Source organism: Canis lupus, chromosome 38 (genome assembly GCF_011100685.1).
Source record: "Canis lupus familiaris isolate Mischka breed German Shepherd chromosome 38, alternate assembly UU_Cfam_GSD_1.0, whole genome shotgun sequence".
Classification (NCBI taxonomy): Eukaryota; Metazoa; Chordata; class Mammalia; order Carnivora; family Canidae; genus Canis; species Canis lupus.
In genome coordinates this window covers 21,753,016-21,771,719 of record NC_049259.1, presented here as the reverse complement: position 1 = coordinate 21,771,719, position 18,704 = coordinate 21,753,016, and the positions used below count along the sequence as shown (strand labels likewise).

At 46.7% G+C, this 18,704-nt stretch overlaps 4 non-coding genes across 4 annotated transcripts; 2 read left to right on the top strand and 2 right to left on the bottom strand.

Moving 5' to 3' along the window:
• Positions 1-8,268: 8,268 nt before the first annotated feature.
• TRNAG-GCC lies at positions 8,269-8,339 on the bottom strand. The gene has a single exon. It is a non-coding gene; the product is annotated as a tRNA-Gly (tRNA).
• Positions 8,340-16,099: 7,760 nt separating this feature from the next.
• Positions 16,100-16,182, bottom strand: TRNAL-CAG. Its single transcript has one exon. It is a non-coding gene; the product is annotated as a tRNA-Leu (tRNA).
• A 528-nt stretch (positions 16,183-16,710) lies between these two features.
• TRNAG-UCC lies at positions 16,711-16,782 on the top strand. Its single transcript has one exon. It is a non-coding gene; the product is annotated as a tRNA-Gly (tRNA).
• Positions 16,783-17,109: 327 nt separating this feature from the next.
• On the top strand, positions 17,110-17,181 carry TRNAD-GUC. Its single transcript has one exon. It is a non-coding gene; the product is annotated as a tRNA-Asp (tRNA).
• Positions 17,182-18,704: the final 1,523 nt, after the last annotated feature.

The window sequence follows — 18,704 nt, the reverse complement described above, 5'->3', positions numbered from 1 at the left end:
AAAATTGTATGTTCATTAGTTTATTATTTGTATTCTAGAAAACTAAGCAGTATTTCGAGTATTCATTACTATGTGCCTGTTTATGACATATATAACACAATATAGCTGTTTAAAAACATGAGTAAAAATGTATATATGTCACTTATTCTTTTGTGGTAGTCAGACCCTTTCTGTAGATCGCCATCTCTTGGTTTCAAAGCTGGCCACAATCCTTCCACATACTGTATGGGGTTTTTTTTGTCCGTGTGAATAACAGCACGTAGCTAAAATGTAAGTATGTCATTTCCAAGATGAGGTTAGAAAATACTGTGGCTTCAATCTTGGGCTCTGTCTGTGTGTCTGTTTCTTTCTCATAACCTTCTTTGGAGGAAGCCAGTTAACATTTTCTGATGATGCACCTGCAGGCTATGGAGTAGCCCAGAGTGGGAGGAACAAAAGGTGTTGGAGCACCCAGCCAAGTGAATTGGGTCCTCCATTCCAGTTGAAGCTTCAGATGACTGCAGGCCGGTCAGCAGCTGAGGACTGGGAAGCAGATCCATGAAGCTAAGTTGCTTCTGGACTCCTGACTCTGGAAACTGCGATCGAATAAATGTTTCTTCTTTTAAGCTGCTAAGTTTTGGAGTAATATAACATGCACTCCATTTGTAATAATATATAAGTTATCCAAAGATAACTAATACAAATAGTATGTTAAAAAAAGGGGTACGGAGGTGGGTTAGTTGGTTGAACGACTGCCTTCGGCTCAGGTTGTGATCCTGAGATCAAACCCTGTGTGTCATGCTCCACGCTCAGCAGGGAGCCTGCTTTTCCCTCTCTGCCTGCCATTGCCCCTGCTTGTGCTCTTTCTCTGTCAAATAAATAAATAAAATATTAAAAAAAAAAAAAAAAAAGAGGGCAATCCGGGTGGCTCAGCGGTTTAGCGCTGCCTTTGGCCCAGGGTGTGATCCTGGAGACTGGGGATCAAGTCCCACATCAGGCTCCCTGCATGGAGCCTGCTCCTCCCTCTGCCTGTGTCTCTGCCTCTCTCTGTGTCCCTGATGAATAAATAAATAAAATATTTAAAAATAAAAAAAAAAAGAAAGAGAAATAGGATGTGTGTTTTCTATGTAATCACTTAGGATGAGGTCTTCCTGGAGTCTATACTGGAGCTGAGAGGGCTGCTAATACAACATGACTAGCATCCATATTAAAAAGGGAAAACTTAAAAAAATTTTTTTTAATTAAAAAAAAAGGGAAAATCAGTACACTCACATGGGAAGAACTCCAGGGAAAGTTTGGAGTTATGCTGCCACAAGCCAAGGAAGTATCAGAAGCCAGGAAAGAGGCCTGGAACAGATCCTTCCCTAGAGCCTCCAGAGGGAGTATGGCCCTGCTGACACTTTTTTTGTTTTGTTTTGTTTTGTTTTCCTGCTGACAGTTTGATCTCAGTTCTGACCTCTGAAACTGTGAAACAATAAGCTTATGTTGGTTAAGCCACTCAGTTCACAGTACTTTGTTATAACAGCTGTAGAAAAAGAATACATTGGGTTGAATAAAATCGATGATTGAATTTATTTAATCTGTCTCGAAGAAGGCCCTGACTCTTCCTTCTTCCAATACCCTGCAGAAGAGATGTATGCATTTCTGAAAAATCATGCGATCCCATTTTAAACAAAAACAAGCATATGCCTTATTGTGTGGCCTGGTGGCTAAGCTTTGTAGACCCACAGGGGAAACCTTCCACGATTAATTCAGTGAGAATGGAATCAAGGTCCCCACGTCTGTGATTGAGCGAATACCTGTTCTTGCCCGCACAGCTCAGGAGTGTATTGTGGTGCCATGAGGAATTGTGATGAGAATTATAGTGGAGGGGACTGAAGCACAAAAATCTGGAAGCATAAATCATTTATTTTTTCCTTTGATTTTTTTTTTTTTTTGGTTGGTATTTTTGTGTGTGTTGTTGTTATGGAGAAGAAAATTGCTTATCCAATCATCAAAAGGAATGAGGTGAGCCCTCCAGAAAACTGCAAGTAAATCACTATTAATTCCCAATCCTTCCACCCTTCCCTGAGCTCCCTCACTGCTTGCATTCCCAGATCTCTGGATCTTTGCCTCCTTTGACCAAAATATCAGCCGGAAAAGCTGATTCTTCCCATGGCATTACTGAGTGGCCGCAACAAGAGAAGAATGTTGATTATAAGAAAACAAAACCCAGTCACGCGAGAGGAAATACAGATGCACCATAAACCAAATGCACCCTAAACCATAAACCTTTGAGAGGAAACCTCAAAGATATTCAAAGACAGGGAAATAAGCATGACGTCAGCAGACTGAAAGTGACACAGGAAGTGTGTTCGGGAAGCCAGAATTGGAAGACAAAACCACACTTGTCTGCTTTCTTCCCTACGTGTCTCCAATTCCCAGCAGCTCTCTCATTTTCTCTTGCTCTCTCCCTCTCTCCCCTCTCCATCCTCCCTTCCTTCCCCCCTCCTTTTCTCAGATGGCTTGCTTTACTTATATGACCTAACATGTTCTGATTTGATGTGACCTTTCAATTAAGTACCTGCCATCATCTACATGAAGTATTTGCACCTCAGTTCATTTCAAAGTCTGATGAGTCACTGGTCATTCCGTGAGCTTCATCCCCCTTGGGGGACTGTAGGTCCCAGCCTGACCTAGGGCAGGAGGAGGGTGAAAGAGTTAAGAGAGGGCTTTTCCTGCCTGAAAGACTTAAGGCAGCCTCTTCCAGCTGTTAGCAGGGTGCAGGAAGTGGGGCATGCATGTTAGGTATCTGCAGACATTTCCTATTATAAATAGATACCGACATTATCTCTTTTTTCCTTCTGTTGTGGCTATCATATCTGGATGTATCATGTAAAAATTATATACTTGCAATTTGGTAAATGCTAAAGGGATCATCCCCATTAGGGAGGAGATGATTTTTTGCTTTCACTTTTTTTATTTCTCACTTAAAAAAAATGCACCTATTATATCTGTGAATTTAAATAGGTTTACGTTACATTTCTCTTTTTTAATTAATTTTTTTTCATAATACATTTCAATTGGACATTTATCCTGTCAGGTTTTCCAGGAAGCTGTTTCTTCTCCTAGCCCTTTATCTGGTGATGCGTATCTACTCCATATTCTTAGTTAAATACAGAAAGTTTAGGTCTGTGTTTAGCAAACAGCAACTGGCATTGCCTTTGAACATTCTCCCATTTACCTATAATCTGGCTTGCAAACTCTTGAGTTCTCTCCATGATTTATTAGGGAGAATTCTCTGACTTTGACACTTGATACTGACTTCCTGAACACATTTTTTAACCTGCCCTTCAAATCCAGGAACGTGTAGCCATTGATATTTTGGTTGTCAACTTTGACTCTCTTTCATACTTAGTTTCACACCAAGCAATCCTTGAGCATTCCAGACACAGAGCAGTTTCCATCCCTGCCTGGCTGTTCCATCTTCTCAGAATGTTCTTTCCCTAGATATCCCCTACCTCAATTCCCTTCTTCTTCCAAATCTTTACTCAAAGGTCATCTTTTCACCCTATTTAAAATTGCAATCCATTCCCCACTTTTTCTTCATAGTACTTATCATCTCCTATAATTTAATAGATTCATTTCTTATTTTGTATCTCTCCAATATAATGGAAGCTCCGTGAAAGCAGGGATTTTGTCTGTTTTATTCATGAATGTATCTCCAGTGTCTAGAACAGTCCCACACATAGGAAGCACCTAATATGTATTTGCTGAATGAATGAAAATCTGTGGTTTGGGGGCTCTGAGCCTTTTTCCCAGGCGACGCTCACAGCTATACCTGAGGACATCCCTCTGAGGCTTTTATTTTTGCACTTTCCCATTCTACTAAGCCAGAAAAATGTATCATCATGGGAAAAATAATGATGCCCAATTTACAATGAATGAAAAAGACACTCTTCTCCATTGACAAACGATCATGCTGATACATTTCAGCTTTCCTACCTCAGAGAATTCCGGGTCTTCATGAACTTCTTTCAGGAATAGAGGTGGTGTAGTTCAAGATACCATCTTTTTGTATCCCGACCTTGTTCACAGGTTGTTTTTTTGTTTTGTTTTGTTTTGTTTTTTTTAAAGATTTTATCTGAGAGAGAGAGAGCATGAGCAGGGGGAGGAGAAGAGGGAGAGGGACATGCAGACTCCGTGCGCAGATTGGAGCCCAACTCTGGCTGGCGGGATCCCAGGACCTTGAGATCATGACCTGAGCCAGAATCAAAGAGTTGGGTGCTTAACCGGCTGCCTAACAAAGATCACAGTTCAGCAAGACAGGAGTCTCCCTCAGTAACGTCTTAGTGATTTACAAGAAAAAAGCATTCTTATCAACAGCGTAACTTCCAAAGACTCAGTTTTCTGGAGCCCTCCCATCCATAGTCATGTGAGAAACAAAGGTAGAAGGGAATGTAAATTAAAAAAAACTTCCTTATAACACGCAGCCCATTGACAAGGACTTGTGATAGGCATAGTATCGCATTCCTCCAGGAACCTCCCAACTGTCTTACAGTTAATGCTTTCCGAGAGGGAAAAACAACCTTAACTTGACCATTGCAAGGCCTCCAGTATCTTGTAGGCCCTCTTTAGCAGACAAAAATTCACAATTTTCAAAAATTGTGAAAAATTCTTGTGAAAATCTCCTTATGGGACACCTGGGTGGCTCAGCGGGCTGAGCGTCTGCCTTCAGCTCGGGGTGTGATCCTGGAGCCCCAGGATCAAGCATCAGGATCAAGTCCCACATCCGGCTCCCTGCGTCGAGCCTGCTTCTCCCTCGGCCTATGTCTCTGCCTCTGTGTGTGTGTGTGTGTGTTTCTCACAAATAAATGAATAAAAACATAAAAAGAAAAAAAAAATCTCCCTTTTTCCTTACCCCCAACCTTCAAGTGTATAATCAGTCATTCCTCACCCTTATAAAGCAGCCCTTCCTGCCCACTGGGCCTTCTCTGTGCTCTAATAAAAATAAGTGCCCCAAATTGGTGCACCATGTTGCACCAATGATGGCTCAAGGGCTCTTTCCTGGCCCTCAGCTCCGCACCCCACCAACACAGCCACATTAAAAAAAAACTACATAGTCCTGAGAAGAAATTGCAGGACACACACAGCACAGCACAGCTAACAAGTGACACAAGTGGGAAAGTTTATTGCGGGGGGGGGGGGGGGGGGGGAGAGAAGGAGCTCCAGGGTGCCCTGGAGGGTGGGGGTGAGGGTGGGTTTCTATCTTTTACTGACAATTGTTAACTAGCAGGGCAAAATAATGAATTCATTCCTTGGAGCAGACTCCAGGTTTTCAAGCCTTTTCTTCCTAATTTGCTCAGGGGTTTCCGTCAGGGCGTCCTGCATCTTAGGGCCCTTCCTGTGGAGGGGCGGCCAGGCCTCCGTGCCCTCCTGCCACCTCTCCCCCCTCCTGTTAGAACCTGACTGACTGCCTCTGCTACAGCACCGACTGGCTTTGCTTCCCACAGCCATTTGGCTTGATTACAACTTTGTAGTTTCTTTCCCTTCACGGGAGGGAACCCATCTTGTTTGTTAGCTGTTGTGGTCTAATTATTATTATTTTTATAAATAAGAAAGGGTATTCCTAAAAAGATTTTATTTCAGAAAGGAAGAGAGCACAAGCAAGGGGAGGGGCAGAGAAACAGACTCCCCACTGTGCAGAGAGCACCCCTCCACCCCCCCCACCCCCCCACCCCCCCCAGCCAGGACCCCAAGATCACTACCAGAGCCAAAGACAGGGCTTAACCAACTGGGCCACCCAAGCAACCTGTTGCTAATTATCGGGTCCCTTGTTCTTACTGCGTTAGTCAGTGAATCCCACCCAGTCCTGACCTCAGAGGAAGTGGTGAATGAATCTGCTGATATGGTCTGGATTCCCCAGTTCAATGTTTGCCAAAAACACTTCCCTGGTCACAGAACTCCTTGATAGGCCTCGCGGAATGAAAGGTCGTGTGGTCAAAATAATGCAGAATGTTCTGCGTACACTGTTCCTCTTTGTATATTCATAACGCCCATTAAAGGCTCCAGGAAGCCCTACTGCAAAGAAAACTTTTAAACTAAGTTTTATACGGCATTAGCCATATAAACTTGTTTCTGGAATGTTCTTCCTTACAGATATCCACATCTCACTTCATCATGGTCTTGACTCAAATGTCATCTTATCATGAGGTCTCCTTGATCATTCACTATAATCCCCTCCCTCACCATCCCCCTCTCCCATTTTATTTTCCCTCATTGTACTCATTTACCAAGTGAGGGAACATATGTTTGCTTGCTTAATTGTTTATTGCCTAACTATCCCACCTCCTATCAGCCGGGCCTTTGTCTTGTTTGCTGCCATATATTCAGAGTGTAGATCAGTGTCTGGCACATGATAAAGCATTCAATAAATATTTCTGGAATGGGTAAATTCTTTAGCATTTGAAATCAGAAGAATTTCAAACCTAGAAAATCCATAGACATGATGTAGTCCAATCTCCTCATTTTAAAATTGAGGAAGCAAAAAAAAAAAAAAAAAAGAAAGAAAGAAAAGAAAAGAAAAATTGAGGAAGCTGTGGCCCAGAGGGTCGAAATAACTTGTTTTAAGGTATATAGGTAGTTGGTGTTGTAAACCTTTTATATACAGCTTGGGATTGTACTATATACATTTTGCTTTACAACTTGATTTTTGCACTTGTTGTTGGGCCATGAGCATCCCTCCACTTCATAATGTCCATTTAAGTGATTACTTTAAAATATGTCCTACTTCTGAAGATACTCAAGCTAAGCTACTAAACATAAGTGGATATATTTAAGTGTATATATGAAGTTAGCATCGTAAGATGAGCCTTTATATCGGAACCTTTCTGAACTGGAAAGTAGAGAGGGACGCCTGGGTGGCTCAGTGGTTGAGCATCTGCCCTTCGCTTGGGTCATGACCTCAGGGTCCTGGGATTGAGTCCCACATCATGCTCCCCTCAGAGAGTCTGCTTCTCCCTCTGCCTGTGTCTCTGCTTCTCTGTGTCTCTCATGAATAGATAAAAATATTTAAAAAAAAAAGGGGGGGGGGGAGAAATGAATGACTTTGGAAAGATGCCTATGTGGTCAATGTCCAGGTATGAAGGTGCTTGCTTTAGGGCTATCCCTGGAATTATTGGGGGGCAGGATGGGTGGGGGTTTGAGCTACTGAGGACTGGGAGAGAATGTTGAAGGAACTTGTACAGACAGTCCCCAAACAGGCCAGGGCACAGATCTCAGGCCAGGTCACCTTTCTTTCTGAGGTGAGGACCGTTCTCTTGAAGGCCCTTGGCTAAAATGTCCCAAATGTGATACCCAGGCATGCCTGGCCTAGACTCTTAAGGGTGAATGAATTTAAAGCTGACAGCTCCTCTTTCTTCTGTGGCTATAAAATAGGTTCCTTCTTTTTGAAGATGACTTGATTTTCCACCGTGGAAGCCATTCATTGCACACTTCAAACATTCTCTTTTCTCCTGGACCAGTCAAATCACCTGGACCCATCCCAGTATGGCTGATTTCTCCAGCAGCAAACGTTGCCAGCTCCTTCTCACCCTTACACAGGGAAATCGTTCACCAAGAGAAACCCAGTCCAGAAGCCAGACTGACCTCTGCATCCTGACTCCGCCTCCCTCTTCAAAGGCCTCCTGAGCTCTCCAGGAGGGTTCTCAGCTCTCTGAGGAGAAAACAGCCGCTTATGGAACACGGTTTTTAGTTTCTCTTTTTAGAAATCGGTTTCCTTTGAACTAGGCAAATATCAATGTAATACACAAAAGTCAACTTTAAGTTCCTCTGATAAACTACTGAGGTTTAGCGTTGCAATGTGGCCTCACACCCTTAGGGCCTCGTCAGTGTTGCAGGGAGTGTCTGCTTGCCACTGCCACCTGGGAGACTCAGGCTCCATCCCCAACCTGCAAATGACAAGGGCATTTTGTTTTCTTTCCTCCCCTCCCACACTCACGTCCGGGAAAATCTCTCCCGTTTGGCCTACTGTGCTTTGCTGGAAGAAGCCGGCCTCTGGGGCAGTGCCCGCGGCGACCCCAGGGGCAGGGACGGGTCTCAAGAGCGGGCGCTTCCACCGGCGCTCATGGGCATCCTCCTAACAGGGCCCCGCTCCTCCGAAGAAGGTGACTTGGTAAAGGAGGGGAACCAAAACAAAGGAATACTGGCTTAGCTAGCTGGTTTCCTTTGGGTCAGAGTCACAAATCCAAGAATGAAAAAGGACCTAATTAATTAAAAGGAAGAAAAAAAAAAAAAAAAAAGAGGCAACGTTGCATTGGCCGGGAATCGAACCCGGGCCTCCCGCGTGGCAGGCGAGAATTCTACCACTGAACCACCAATGCTCGCGCTGCAGCTGCCCCGGCGCCGCCCCTTGACTCCAGCGCGGCCCTCGCTCCTTCCCGCCCGGACTCGGGTCTTTGCCGAGTCACCACCGTCCCGAGAGCCGTGCCTTTCCGTGTCAAGACAGCAAAAGGTTACGCCTCCAGAAATAACAGCGCCGCCAAACACTATTGGAAGTCCCGGCCCTTCCTGGGGGCGCGGGCCCTGCCGCGAGGTCCGGTCCACGGGGCGTCCACGCCGCGGTGGCCCCGCCCGCCTGCTTCCCGGCGCCGCCGCTGCGCATCTTCCACGAGCACCCGGCGGCCGCCCTTGCCCCCGGGCTCACCCACCCGGGCGCAGGCGCTCCACGCGGAGGGGGGAGGAGGAGGGAGGAGGGGGATGGGAGGAGGGAGGGGGACGGAGGAGGGGAGGGGGGAAGAGGGAGGGGAGGGGAGAAGGAGAGGACGGAGGGGGGGAGGGGAGGGGACAGAGGGGGAGGGAGGGGAGGGGAGAGGACGGAGGTGGAGAGTAGGAGGGGGAGGGAGGAGGGGGGAAAGGAGGGGGATGGGAGGGAGGAGGAGGGGGAGGGAGAGGAAGGGGAAGGGGATGGGAGGAGAGGGGAGAGGAGGGAGAGGAGGGGGAGGGAGGAGAGGAGCAGGGGAGGAGGAGGGGAGAGAAGGGGGAGGAGGAGCACCTTCGATGTCAGGGTTCGGTCTGCAGGAGGAAGTTGGGAGGACAGTTTGGGAGGCTGAGTGGCACAGGCCGCGGGGGGGGGGGGGGGGGGGGGGGGGGAGGCCCAGAGGGACAGGATGGTTGCCAAGAACACTCTAGAGGCCGGTGTCTTCCCTGTGAAGGGCCCCTTGCGTGAGGAGAGCCTCGGAGGCAAGATTTCCAAAGAGGACAGGGTCAGGAAGTCCTTGGGAGCACAGCCGGGGTGGCAGAGGAGGAGTGTGAGCATCAGAAGAGGGAGCTGGAGCAAGTCTGTGCGCTCACCTCTCCGGGGCCCTGCGGAGGCCTGCGCCCTGGGGTTCGAAGCCGGCCTGGGAGCCCCAGGGCTGGGCCCGGCTCTGAGGAGGTGGATTGATTGGCCCCTCCTGACAAGTGCTCTGTGACCGCAGGGGCTGGACTGTCCTCCTGATCCTGCCCTGGGCTCCAGGACCGGGAGGGGAGGAGAATCCTCCTCCCAGGCAGGGAGCTTTCTTCTCAGGGTGTTGTGTAGCTGAGGCCTGTGTCATTTCACATTGTAATAGGCTCTTCTCCCATTTCATACAGGCGAAGCAATTATTATTATTATTATTGTTATTGTTATTATATATTTTATTTGAGAGCGTACACAAGTGGGGGGAGCGGCAGAGAGAGGGAGAAGCAGACTCCCAGCTGAGTGGGGAGCCCCAGGCGGGAGGGCCATGATCAGGGGAACCGAGAGGTGACCTAAGCCAAAGGCAGTGGCTCAACAGAGGGAGCCACCCAGGTGCCCCCCAGGAAGTAATTATTATTAACATTTGTGTATTAACTTAAACATCGCTTTTACCTACTTTTTGTTGTTACTTGCATGTATGGATTTTGTCAATATATGTGGATTTTCCGATATATAAATTTAAATAAACTTTTAAAACTCCGCCTTAGTTTTCATTCCAACCAATTAAATACATAAAAAGGCCAGGCTTCAGAAGCGGAAAACGTTGGGGTCACTGTTAAAGGAGGAATATGAAGAAAACTTACAAACGTGTGTGTGTGTGTGTGTGTGTGTGTGTGTGTAATTTCCACAGAGGAAAACAGGGCAAGGAGAGTTCAAGACAGTAGTAAAGTCTGAGGGCTGATAGGAGAGGGCTATGAGTTATCAGCTGGAAGAGTTAAGGAGATGGAGCGGGAAACGGGGAGAATGGAGAGAAATTTCAAGTCCTGGCAAGGTTCCCATGTATGACCCTAAGATAAAACATCCTGCATTGGGATTCTAGTTTAGTTTGCCTGCATGTCCTAATACACTGATGAATAGTTTATGTGCTAATTAGTTGCCTCTAATCAAATGACTTTATCTAGTGTTCTTTTAGACAACAAATCCCAGTTCTGGACTCTGGAGATGTAGTTTCTTCTGACTCTGGAGAGAGTATATCTAGTGGTGTTGATCTTCTGTGTATGAGAGAAATAGCATGGGTCCATCTGCTTTCTGCTGATGGGCCCTACAGTGATGCTGATGATGATGATGATGATGATGATGATAACAGTCACGTATCATGACAAAATTGGAACCAGACTGCTTAGGTTTTCCCTTCTGTTCTTTTCTATATGGTGCAAGTTAAACTCTCTGAGGTTCGGGCTCTGCTTCTACATGGGAGGTGGGGGTGGGTGATGAATAGGACTGGTCTCAGGATTGCTAAGAGGGTTCAATTACGTAAGAAGTGATGAAGAATGTTAGGCATCTAGCATATGAGTAACAAAAATTAGCTGTTACTAATTATTTCAGTTGAGTGTCAACTACATAGCAGGTACTTGACATATACAATCTAGTTAAATCCCCACAACAGCAACATCACAGGGTTCTAGCTCTTTTGGAAGATGAGGATCCTGAGGCTCAGAGACGTTGAACACTTTATGCAGGTCACATAGCTATTAGGTGCGTGTGGGGGGGGGAGTGGGTTGGAATTCAGAATCCTGTCCTGCCAGATTCTAAAGCCTGTGCGTTGTCACCTCACAAACAGGCCATAACTCTACTTATTATCAGAACCCCCCACAGATGTTGTGAAATTGGATATGTTGTTCCTTTAGAACACAGTTGGATGCTGAGCCCTGAGAGAAAGATGCATATTTTATGGTATTATTTACATTATTCACTAAGTGAATATGTGCTTTTTATAAGCAAATGACTCAAGCTGGGAAGTATCCTCAGGTTCCATTTTACTGCCAGTTAAGTAAATGACAATATGTGAGCGAGGATAAACTTGCATGAGTTCTTTCCCAGTTAACCGGGTCCACACTATCTCTCCTATGAGCAACGGCAGATGCATTTTTATCTCAGAAATGCAGTTGGGTTTGGCTAGAGCAAGGCCACATCAACAGAAGCTGAGAGTTGTCTCCAGAAGGGGGGACGAGAGGGGTTTGCAGAAACAACCCACCCTTCCCGTACCTGTCATTTCACATTTTTAACTGCTCTCTTTTCTGTGTCTGGTCTGCTTCCTGGGCATCCTGGTTTCACATCGAAGGAACCTGCCCCCCAAAAGAGGACACGGCATACACATTCAGTACTACACTTTCCCTTCGCTGAATTTCCTTCCAACTTCCGACAGGGACCACCTAACCTGTTAGTACCTCCCAAGAGGAATGATGGTATGATGGTACTCTTGTTGCCAGGTGAACCAGGGTGGTGGAGGGGTGGGGGTCGGTGTGTGTGTGTTTGTGGGAGACCCAGGCCCTGGGGCCTCTACCCAGCCAGACCCCAAGGACTTGCAGAATGTTCTTGCTCTTGTCACAAGAATGAATTCAAAGGCAGACACACAGCATAGTGGACAAGTGACATACGTGGGAAAGTTTATTAGGTGAAGAGGACACTCTTGAGATAAGAGAGTGGCCAAGTGAAAGGGGGGTGAGAGGAGGAGTGTGCAAGTGTGGGAGTTGGGTTTATATCTTTTATTGACAGCTGTTAACCATGTGGCGAAATATTTGTTACTTGGGACAGGAAGCAGGGTTCCTGCTTTTTCTTCCTAATTTGGTCAGGGGTTTCCTGTCGTGGCATCTTCCTTCTGGGGCCATCAGGTTTGATCCGGCTTCTTGTGGAGGGCTGCCTGGACAGGCCCCTGACCTTTCCGTGGCCGGCCCTGACTTCCTCGTTGCCGGCTCCCAGGTCTTCTGTTGGAACCTACCTGCCTCCTCATAGCACTCACAGGGGTTAGAGAGTTTGTTAACATTTCAACAACATTTATCTTATTATCTCTTTAAAAATACGTATAAGGCACAAGAAGGAAAGTTCCCTTGTGCTTAATTGTGAAAACATTTCAGATCCTCTCGTGTGTGGTATCTATTTTTCCATAGAAGGATTAAACACCCCACCTCATCTACTTTTAAATGACTGTTAACAGTTTCGTTGCTTGGGGGACCATTTCTTGACTAATAGGCATCTTTATGTTGTATATAGTTCTTCAAGAACAAAATCTCAGCTGAGTAAATCTAAAGACCTAATTGGCTTGAGTATGTGATTCAAGATTGGGCGATATCCCATCTACTGAGTAAAGGGGAGTTCCAAGGCCTAGGTCAAAATGTGAGGTTTCTTTAGGAATAACGGTGGGACAAGGAAGTTACTAGCAAAAGAAAGGATTGGTCCAGACAAGGTCACTTTCCCTCATAGGTAAGAGCAGGGTCCTTTATCTGTCTTCTGGGGATGGAGAGGGGCATGTGGGGGATTCCCTCAGTGGTGCTGACTAGAACAGCCCTGACTCACTGGGTAAGACTACTTTTCTGGGGGAAAGTGAAGCTGCAATGACGTTAGGTATTAAGCCTCTGATTGGTGACTTGGCCCACCATAAGTGACTCCCTCTTGGCCCTGTGATTTTATTTTTAACACAGTTTGATTAGTGTAATAACAACTATGTCACGCAGTTCCTCAAAATATTACAACAAATTAGATCGAAATACATGCCCATTATTTAAAAATCAAATCTTGCTACAAGCTTTCCAATGGAAAAGCAGCATTTTCTTGCCTCACTCTCAATTCCTCACAGGCAGCCATTTTCAAGGTTTTGTTTTGTTTTTAAATTTCAAAAAGAGAGAAAGAGAGCGAGCGTGAGAGAGCACAAGGATGAGCAGGGGCAGAGGGAGAAGCAGACTCCCTGCTGAACGGAGAGCCCGATGCCCTGGGATCATGACCTGAGCCAAAGGCAGACATTTAATGGACAGAGCCACCGAGGCGCCCTTCAAGTTTTTTTTTTTTTTTTTAAGTGCCTTTTTATCATGCAATAATTTTTGATTGATGGAGGAGTTGTGAAGATACTTAGAAAATGACAGTCTATCCTTCACCCAGCTTCCATCCCCTAAGTTAAGATTTGACATAACCGTGATATCTTGCCAAACCTAAGAAGCTGACATTGGTACAATACAGTTCACTGAACTATAGACTTTATTCAGATGGCATGTTTTTCCACTTTTTTTTTTTTTTTTTTTTTTTTACTGTTTCAGAAACTGATCCAGGATCCCATGCTGCACTGCTACCATGTGTAACCCATGACTTGTGACTGGTCCCCAACCTTCCCTTGTGTTTCGTGATCTTGACCTTTTGGCAGATTGTCCCTCAGTTTGGGCTTATCTGATGGTTTTTCATGATTAGACAGGTTTTTGAGAAGAATGCCACAGGGTGAAGTGCCATCTTGATGAAGTCAGTCAGAGGTATATGAGAGCAATGGGACAAGTCACTGTTGATGCTCACCTTGATCACATGGTTAATGTTCAACTTGATTTTTGTACATGTCTCTCCTAGGAATGCATGGCAGTTGTCTTTCATTTAGACACAGTTGTTTTTTGTTTTTAAAGATTTTAGTTATTTACTTGAGAGTGAGCACGAGAGAGAACACCAACAGGGGGAGTGGAAGAGGCAGACGTAGAAGCAGAGGAGGGAGCCCAATTCAGGACTCAATCCCAGGACCCTGAGGTCATGACCTGAGCTGAAGGCAGACACTTAACCAACTGAGTCACCCAGGTGCCCCTAGACACAGTTTTTCATTTAATTTTTGATCTTGTGTTCTAAGCAGTGTCTGACATAAGTAAGCGCTCAGCTGATCCTGAGTAAAAGGTGCCTTGGTGAGAAGCAAGGGAAGGGATATTCCAAGTTCATGATCAACCTGTGCAGCAAAGGTACCTAAATTAGACAGACTGGAGATTCTCAAGCTTTTATATCCATATGGATCACCTGGAGATCTTACAAACTTCGGATTTGGTGGGTCTGAGGTGCGGCCTGCGGTCTGCATTTCTAATAAGCAAGCTCCTAGGCTCTCACCTAAGCCTCCCAAAAGGTCTATGTAGGTTATACTGCAGGCAAACTTCCCAAGATCACAGTCTAGTAAATAACAGAGAATGCAGTTTGTCTGGCAAACTTTTGCTAATGAACCTGAAGATCCTTCCATCCTCACACTTGTGAACCTCAACACACTCAGTCTCTTCATCTTGACAATTCTCTTGTCTTCCCAAAAGGACAACAGGATTTTTTCATAACCAGTTCCTCCTACATCTGAAAGAAAGCATCCTATTTGTGATCTTCAGAATAAAGAAGCTCTTAAGACAACAAACTCCACAAGTTGACCTTTCCTCCTACTTTTCCTGATTTGTTCTGTTGATATCTTGTCCTGGGTTTTGGTGACCCAGCAAACCTGCTGAATTAGCATTGGTGGCAGTGTCAGTGTCAGCAGCTGTTCAGGTTTTAACCTGATGCCTGGATGCTGGCAAAGGAGCTCCGGGCTGCTATCAGGAAAGTTAGGTACCTGGCCTGGCAGCATTCCAAAATGTAAGCTCAAGAAAGCCAGATCAAACCAGATGAGCCCAAGACAAAGAAGGCCTAACACTGACCAAGTAAGGGAGAAAAGGCCAAAACTCTGCTCCCAAAGAAATCTCCTCAACTAATAAATACTCTACCCCCTGGTTCACAACTGTCAATAAAAGATACAGACCCAAACCCTGGGTCCAGCTCTCTCTTGGGCACTCAGGCTCCCACATCTCCAGAGTGCATTCTCTTCCTTTTTAAAAAAACCATTCACTTTCACCACTCAACCACTGATTGGTCCCTCCTTGAATTTTTCTCTTCTGGTCCCTCCTTGGATAGTTTTCTTGCCACCAGACTGAGAACCTCCAGTCACATCCCAGGAACTGGCTGGGTGAAGGCCTCAGGGCCCAGGGGTCTCCCCAGTCCACCCTGCAACAGTAGGAGTCGGTGGGACAAGTCGGTGGGAAATGTGAGTGTGGTGCCCCAGATTGCGAATCCGAGAAACCACCAAGAAGCCGACACCGATGCAAACACACGAGGGTTTATTTACAAGCTCGAGCTTGGGTCCAAGTATACCCGACACAGCGAGCAGGGACTTGGACCCCGAGACTAAGAGGCCTAGCAGCTTTATAGGGACCAGTGGCCAATGGGATATGCAGAAAGTTGCACAGTCCTGTCGGTCCACAGGCAGGTGGCCGATTGAATTACATTTAACCTTAAAGTATCCATTTGAACTGGCCTATCACTGAGCTGATTTCTGATTAGGGTGTGCCCAGCGGCTTGACTAGGGTGGGGCAGCGCCCTAAGCAATAAGCAGGTCATGTGGGGGCGTTACAGGAGGTGGTGGGTGCAGCACAAAATGGAGTTAGTCCTGCTCTGCTTGTCCAGGGGTAGGGGATTTTTGTCAAATTTCCTGGGTCCCACAGTGAGGCCTACCAAAGTTTGACACTACTGTCGGCGTTAGAAGATTCTGGACAATTTAGCAAATAAAGGGATCTTAGCTAAGAGCTTTTTCTTGTTTACCTGAGAGGAGACTTTGAGTTCAGCCTGCCCTAGTGTGCCTGGCTGGCACACAGAAAGGACTCAAAATACGTTCATAGGTGTAGATCTTTATCTCAACTACTCCCTGATTTTGTAGACCGGTCTCCTGCCTACAGTACAGAAAAAAATAGATTCAGTCCCGTATTCACAGTGAAGCATAACATTCATATGCAGAGACGCAGGACAAAAAGAAAGTGTCCTTTAATCAATACTCCTTTCTCCATGAATTCAACTGTATTTGTTGGGAAAAGGGGAAAAAAAAAAAAAAAGAAAAGAGGATCTTGTCAGAAGTGGGATTCGAACCCACGCCTCCAGGGGAGACTGCGACCTGAACGCAGCGCCTTAGACCGCTCGGCCATCCTGACACGGGAGCTCCTCGCTTTTCTTATTTCATTTTCAGATCACCTTACAGGGCTGTATCGTGACGTCACGTCACTTCGATGCAGCGTTTATTGCTTGAAATAAAACTAGAACCCTCCCTGGGGTCCTTGGCAAAGCACCGGAAAACAAAACCGTCTCTGACTCCTCCTTCCTACTAAACCGTAAAGATCCATTTCCTCTCGCGCCCTTTCCGGCGGGTCTTCAGCCCCAAATCGCCGGCGCCGAATCTCACACTCGGCGGATCCGGAGCTGGGAGCGCGGACCCGAGCAGGCGGCGGGGAAAACCCCGGGCGGAACCGGGCCTCCGCGGACCCTGTGCCCCCGCGCCGCCCCCGCGGCCTCCGGTCCCGTCCGTAGCTGGCTGACCCGCGAGGAGTCGGGTCGGGATCCATCCTCGCTAAGGGAAGGCTCCATGTGCTGCAGGATCATGAAAAAAAAAAAAAAAAAAAAAAAAAAAAATCCACGACCTCCATCTTCCTTATATATGCAATTCGGAGCCCCCGGAAGCGCCGGCGTTGGTGGTATAGTGGTGAGCATAGCTGCCTTCCAAGCAGTTGACCCGGGTTCGATTCCCGGCCAACGCAAGCTTTTTTTTTTTTTTTTTTTTTTCCTTTTCCAGGAAGAGTGGGCGTTTTTTGTTTTGTTTTGTTTTGTTTTCGTTTTTTTTTTTTTAAAGGTCTGAACCCAAACTAGGAACTGCAGGCGCCGCTGTCTCCCTCTCGGGTTCCTCTGTCGCTGCAGAGCCTCCGTCCCCTCCCAGCCGGGCTCGGGCGGTGTCCCACTCTGAAGGCTTCGTTCTCGGCGGCTCCCGTCCAGGGACCGCCGCCGCTCTGGGCTCCGGGTCCCCCGCGGGTCCCGGCGGCCTGGTGGTGACTCCTTAAGCAATGATCCCGCGACCTTCCCCGCGGTTTTCCTCGTTAGTATAGTGGTGAGTATCCCCGCCTGTCACGCGGGAGACCGGGGTTCGATTCCCCGACGGGGAGACAGCGAAGGCTCTTTTTCCTTCCTCCTCGCTCTTCCTGCAGGAGCAAAGGGGATTCCTAAGTAATTTTAGGTTCGCTCCAGGAGTATGGTTGTCCCATGCGGAGTTCTTGGATGATGGGCAGGAGTACGGGTGGGTGCGGTTACTCAGACCCTGGGCCTTAGTCCTGCAAGTTTCCACCTGTTGTACCGCGGATGGGGCGTGCCGCGAGGTGTAACTTCTCGCCGCCCCCCTGGAAGAGAACCTCAGGGTGCAGCTCTACCCGGGCCCCGTATTCCTCATTTTCCCTCCCCGTCCTGCCCCCTCCCACACCCGCGGCCTACCAGGCGCTTCTTCCTTTCTCCCCCGTCTATTGCTCTCCAGCTGTGCCCAGCCCACGTGCGCTCTCTGCTGCCTTCCTACGACGGAGGCGTGCAAACAGCAATGAGCACTACTCTGACCACCGGAATACCTGTTCTTGCGTCACTAAGAAGTTGTCTGCTTTTGCACAAGCCCCTGTGGGCTTCGGTGTCCTCATGGGTAACGTGGAGGAGCCAAGCTACCGTTTCTGAGACCCTCGGGGGCTCCAAAGCCCTTTGCACGAGTGCCCTGCTCTCGCACCTGGCGCACCTGGCGCACCTGGAGCGCGCTCTATGCTCATGTTTTAAAAAGATACTACTTTTCCTGAATATAAGAGTAAGATATAGTCCTTGTAGGAAGTATGGGCGATAAGCAAACCACAAAGAAAGAAGAGGCATCCGCATTTCCGTCACCCAGGAAATCAACATTTTGCTGTATGTTTATCTCTTTGGCTTTTTTAAAAATGCAAAATTGGACTCCCAGGGTGCATATTTTTTAACCTACTTGTTTACTGAAAAATGTGACTATTTCTAAATTCATTAAATGTGTTAGTCTAAAACGTTATTTTAATGCCTTCGTTGGGCTGTATTAAATGGCCACACCCTCAGTTTCTTTAAGGAATCGCCTATTTTTGAGCATTTTTGTTGTGGCAGGGTTTTTCTGGCTCTTCTGGTGAGGCAGCTCTTGAAGTCTCTCCTGGGGCTGCTTTCACCATGGCTTCCTGAAATCTGTCCTGGGCACATGCTCATTTCAAGGATGAGCCAAAGACGTGGGAGCTGGATTTGCAGATTTGGCTTTCCAGAATGAGACCCTTTTCTGAGATTTACTTCTTTAATTTCCAGCCAGTCTAGCAGCCCTAAACCCTACCGCCACGCATGGGATATGAGACTAGGTTTCTAGATGACCTTACTACATGCCTGAGTCTCCTTTCCTGGAGAGAGCCCTCAGGATGAGGATCTTACCTGGTGATTCCTTCTTCCAGGGCTTCAATACTCTTTATTTTTTTTTTATCTGATTTGATTGCTCTCCGACTCCATACAGATGTTTTAAAAAGAATATTTTGTCCAGAGTTTATAGCTGTTATCTATGGAGTGATTAGTACTGTTCAAGCTCCTCCACCATTATGGAAACTGGAATTGCTTTTTAATTTTATTCATAGTGTTTTTGAACTTCAGAAGTTTCTAA